Source organism: Rutidosis leptorrhynchoides, chromosome 1, assembly GCF_046630445.1.
Source record: "Rutidosis leptorrhynchoides isolate AG116_Rl617_1_P2 chromosome 1, CSIRO_AGI_Rlap_v1, whole genome shotgun sequence".
Taxonomy (NCBI): domain Eukaryota; kingdom Viridiplantae; phylum Streptophyta; class Magnoliopsida; order Asterales; family Asteraceae; genus Rutidosis; species Rutidosis leptorrhynchoides.
In genome coordinates, this window is record NC_092333.1 from 176,860,473 (window position 1) to 176,866,321 (window position 5,849).

Genomic DNA, 5,849 nt, shown 5'->3' on the forward strand with positions numbered 1-5,849 from the left:
CGCTTTTCATTTTGAGATGGTGAAGAAGTATTAGGATTAAATGAAGTCCAGATTCCCTCCTTGTAACTGATTAAGATAAGCTACATTCTCCAGCTGTTCTATACTAGCAACACAATCTTTCGTTAGATGGGGACCATTACATTATACACAACCCACCTTCATTGCATGCATTTCTTTAGTTAACCTCTCCATTTGCCTTCCTAGATATCCTAACTGAGTATTCATAGATTTCAGTACATCCTCAGAATCATATCCAACAACATTAATAGAACGAGAAATACCTAGATCTTTATGCCGCTCATGTGAATGCGCAGCCAGCTTCTCGATCAAAATGTGAGCTTTTTCAGCAGTCTTGCTCATGATATTACCTCCAGCTGAGGTATCAATCTCCCTCCTAGTAGCGATATCAAAACCCTTATAGAATACGGTAATAGTTTGAAGATTAGTAAGACCATGTTGTGGGCAAGCCCTAAGAAGTTGCTCATAACGAACCCAAGCATCATATAAGGTTTCATTATTCTTTTTTCAGAATTTAGAGATTTACGTCTGAAGATTTACTGTCTTGGAAGCAGGAAAGAAACGAGTAAGGAATTTTTCTATCATATCATTCTATGTTGTGATCTCTCTCTCAGTAGTGAATTTAACCAATCCTTAGCGTTATATTTTAAAGACCACGGAAAAAACCTTAAGTAAACCACATTTTCATCAACCCCGGTAATCTTAGATAAGTTACGGATTGCCTTAGACCGTCTTATGTGATCATTCGGATCTTCCTTATTAGTACCCTGAAAACATTATCCTTGATTAAGTGCATTATCGAACCTTTCACTTTAAAGTTTGTTTCAATCTCTGCGTGGGTAATGGAGAGGCCCAACCCTTGATGGTTTGCTTTCATCAACGCCTCCATAGAATTATTAGCCATCTTAACTACTGAATCAAAAATAGAATCAAATAGAGACCTCAAATGATTAGAATCGGGAGTAGGAGGTGAATTAGGCATAGTATGATAAATAGAAGATGATCCTTCTTCGAAATTTAATCTCCTAACTAAGGAATCCTTGGTGTAATTATATTTATAAATGATTTTGTCAGGATTGGACAATTGTCTTTCAAACAGGATCCTTTATATCGGAAAATCCAGCAACCCTTCCCTAGAGGAGGACCTTTACCATTCTTTCAAGAAATATCAATAAGCCTTGGTACATTCACAAATTCATCTTTATCGGGCTCCTCAGCAACGACGCCAAAAAGTTGATGTACGAAAAGTGTACGTGTGCTTAATTTGCTTTTCAACTTTTAAATTTATATAACCTTTATTATTAAATCACTTTTAAAATCCTAACGAGCAACAAAACTCGGTCAAGTTAGTATTTTAGTTTATCATACCAAGAGAGCGTAGAAGCGGATAAAAGTTGTTATTTAGTTACCTTGAGTCTAATTCTTAGGAAAGAATTAGAAGTGATTAAGTAAGTATTTTAATTAAGTAAATTAACGGAACAAACAGATAAGAAATGAATATTTAAAGGAAGGTAATTACAAGGACTAGCAACATTTAAAGGAATCTATTTGTAAGTAACTAGAGGGGAGTGAATAGTTACTTAATTCGATTTTTGAAACCTTTACGATGATCAACAAGATTTGAACAATCCTTGATCAACTTTATCAACTCAAACCCAATGTGTGTAGTATTTATGTTTGTAGTAATGTGGAATGTAAAATAAAGAACATAAACACAAGGATTTATAGTGGTTCGGGTGGATGTTAACTAATTACCCTTAATCCACTCTCCGATTTACTAATCAGGAGTTTTGCTTCACTAAGCCACTTTCTCCAAATCCAATGGAGATCCGATTTACAAACCTTGTACTTCTTTGTAGACAAAAAACCTAATCCTTCTATCCATTGTATAGTCATTTGAATCAGTTTTGAACTTGAATCTTTGGACTCTTTACTTCATTTAATACCTGTAAAATATACCCAACATCTTATTCAAGTACTATATGCATTAAGTGTTCATTTACCTTGGATGTAATGCCTTGAGAGTGACTTGTCATGCTTAAAGTGGAAAGTATAACATTCTTGGATATAAGTCATGATAATCATTCGAGGCAATCTCAGTTTTGTCATAATCTTTTATTTGTTATCAATACATTTGCTAAAGCCCTATTGGTTGGTCAACTTGTCATTGATGATAATAACCCACTTTAATCACAAAGCACATTAATATTCATCTTTAAGCTTGTTTGTGAATTAATTAAGTGTGTTCATAATGTCTTAACAATTTAAGCAAGTAATATCAATTAAGCATGTTGTAAGACATCAATTTAATCAAGTCTAAATCATTCTTAAACTTGTTTCTAGACTTAAGCAAATCCTATGCGTGTTAATGGTTTTTCATCCTTAGTGATTTTCATCCTTTGAAGATCACTAGATTATGACACTTTAATTGTTATCCAAGTAGCATATATTGAAGTAGTCCAAATACAACTTTATGGTTAACTTGTAACATATAGCAAGACAAAGTTCATACATATATATTAAGTAACTACTTAGCAAGTTAGCATTTAGCACATAGTAAAATAATACTCATGTATTAATAGCAAGTAGTCAAGTAATATTCATGTAATGACTAGCTAAAGATCACTAATTAATCTAGGATTAAATGTATAGTGATGACATAGCATTGAACCAAGGTTATGTAAGTTTTACTTGCAAAGTGGCATTTGCAAGATTAATGTATAAGAATATATTAATGTCCAACACATGTACAAGGAAGGAGAAACTGTTGGTTGGGACTTGGTGACCATCCTAAGTATGTCTAAATACATTTTAGGTGCATATGTTTTCCTTGTAACACTTATGTGTTATCCTTAATCAAGACTAAATCATCATTAAGGTGTCATTAGGTGTGATTAACCAAGATTAGCGTTCTAGTGATCAAAACTCTTTTGGATATGAATCAGGTAATTATTCTAAGCATGTTTAAACAAGTTTCATAAATTATAGAAGCCCCGAAGTGCTTGAACTAAATATGTAGAAAATTCGGACAGAACCTTCTGTGGTCGACCTACGGTTGACCGTGGAGTCGTCCGTGCATCCCTGGTTTCATAAACCAAGGTGCAGGGTTCCACGGTACCGAACCTTGAAGCATTATGTTTTCATTCTAAGCTTTCTTTGGTTTTGGTGTTTTGCTAGAGTAATTGTGGATCAGTGAACTTGTATATTTATGTCAAGATGTCTACCATCACCTCTAGTTATATGCATGTGTTATCATCAAAACACTTGTTGTTATGGGTTACGATTAGTATGATCATTAAGCATAGGGATGGCACCCGCGGAAGATGGGCATGGATCCTTAATACCCGCCCGCCAAAATTTTTATTTACCCACGGGTACCCGTTTACCCGCCAACGGGTAAAATCTTCTGCCCATACCCGCGACTCGCAAGTAGTCGCAACCCGTGGGTAAACCCGCGGGTTTACATAATATGCACTTCTAACTAATTTTTAGTCACGGATACACGCTACCCGCGGGTAAACCCACGAATAATTATGAAAATATATTAAAAAAATTAAATTATATAATATATTATTAAGTATATGTATGCGGGTAAACGGGTATACCCGCGGGTAGTTCTAACGGGCATTACGGATTGACGGGTCGGGTTTTACCCGCGACCCGCCAACGGGTACAAATTTTTACCTGACCCGTGCCCGCGGGTACATTTTTCATAGATACTCGCCCGTCACGGGCACGGGTACCCACAGGTTACGGCTTTTTTCCGCCCATTGCCATCAATAAACCCACATTCTCCCGCCAACATTCTCCCCCTTTTTGATAATGACAAACACATAAGTGATGGTGGACATTTATTTATAATTACGCACAAGTGTTAACATCACTTATACCCAACTTTCTCCCCCTTTTGTCAAAGCAAAAAGGTTAGGTCCCCCTGAAACTAAGCTCGCCCAAAGACAAATGCTCTCCCTTGAAGCGTACATGGTGGAAATTATCAACCACAACATATAAAATACCAAACACACAAATTTTATTCATTCCTAAGAAAAAAATATGCAAGTGACTTCTCATACGAGATTTTCATGAATATTACGGAGATTTAAGTGTCGTGGTGAGAGGGGTGAAGATTGTGTTTGATGATGTTCTCAAGTTTGGTTAATTTTCGACCAATTTTTAGAGTGTTTCCATGAATTACATTGTTTTGTCCCTAAGGTGATAGGGAGAAAAAGTTAGAAGCGTTTTCGAGTGAAGGTTCATGGACTTGTTTGGTCAAAATTATACATATCGGGTATGAAGAGACTTGAGTAGCATGATGGAAGGCGGATGTCATTCCAACATGTGCGAATAGTTTGGTTAGATGAAGACCATAGGGAAGAGACAGAAGAAAGTTTTGAGATGCATGTTGCATTCTTGATATGCAACATTAACTTCGATCGAGTTCAAGAGACACCATAGGAGAGTGATCTCATTTGCATCCAGCCGCCAGAGTTGTTCTCCTTTCCGTAAACATTCAAGGTATAGATCTTATACCAAAGATCATACGTTAGAGAGAGATGATTACAGAGAAATCCACCCATGTTGATGGAATCAGATTTGAGTGGCCCTTTACATTAGTGTTTCAAGAACACTATCCCTATCCATCTCATCGGGGAATTTGTCAAAAGAGTTTTGATTTAGAAAGAGTGTTCGCCCTTCAATTGGAACTTCCATGATCTTCTAAACTCTTGAAGTGTCAAAGAATAGTTTTTTCCATACAAGGAAAATGACATTTTCCTATCATTTTGAGAGAATAGGAAATTTTCATAAATTCTTTAATGTGGAGAGGGTATAGTGGTCCTCTTAGATTGAGGAAAGCATCCCACCTTACTTTAGAGAAGTTAGCAAGAGAGTATGTTGACAAGTGATGGGTAAGCACTTCTCTTCCCTCAACTATGGATCTCATCCTTTGAGTTAGGTTTGAATGGTGATGAGTTAGTTTGCTTGGGTGAGTGAGTTTTATAGAAATTTGTGGATAGTAACAAAATTTAATGCTTTATCTCAAGTTTGGTGTATTGAATTGATTGCAATTTAGTACTTTATTGTGTTTTTCAAAACAACTTTAAAGAATGAGACAAAACACACCAGACTATCTACGGTTCAGTCTGCGGTCGACCGTAGGGTCAGTTGTGCAAAGTCAGTTTTTGAATTGTTTGATCTTTTTCAAGTGTTATAGTTTACTAGAAACATATAGTTATCATATATTACTTAATGCACGTAATAATCAAGCAAACACACATTACTTAAGGTACATAATAGTCAAGCAAACATTTGTTCAAGCGTTAATTTAAACACAAATTTTACAAGCATAAGTTTCATAAATCACATGTCTTAGTAATGCTTCCTACACTCTCTTGCACGAAAGCGCCTTTGCCATTCTTTCATGGCCTGCATGAGCTTGGAATTGTTCTTTCTAAGCTTCACTTATTTTTTAAGAATCTTATCAACCCTTGCACTTCGGTTCATGTTCAAGAATTCTTGATAGTTTTTCTCCATGATTTCCTCCTCGCTTTCAGAGGAAATTTCCCTTTCTCCGGATGCCTCATCAGGGTTGTATTTGTCAATATCTTCTGAGTTGCTATCTGAGCTTGCGTGTCTCTTGTGAGACATTCTGGCTTGATGACTGCTTCTGACAGTAGTGAGTTTGTTGATAGGTTCAAGTGACAGAGCATACGAGATATGACGAGTGGCCTTTAGATGAGCAAACAACACACTGAGATGTAGACAGTGAAAATCCCTCTGGTCGATTATGTGAGCACTTTGTTCATTCTAGAGGCCATAAGGAAAGCTACATT

At 36.2% G+C, this 5,849-nt stretch overlaps 1 non-coding gene across 1 annotated transcript; it reads left to right on the top strand.

Moving 5' to 3' along the window:
* Nucleotides 1–448: 448 nt before the first annotated feature.
* On the top strand, nucleotides 449–555 carry LOC139886832 (small nucleolar RNA R71). The gene has a single exon (XR_011772693.1). It is a non-coding gene; the product is annotated as a small nucleolar RNA R71 (small nucleolar RNA).
* Nucleotides 556–5,849: the final 5,294 nt, after the last annotated feature.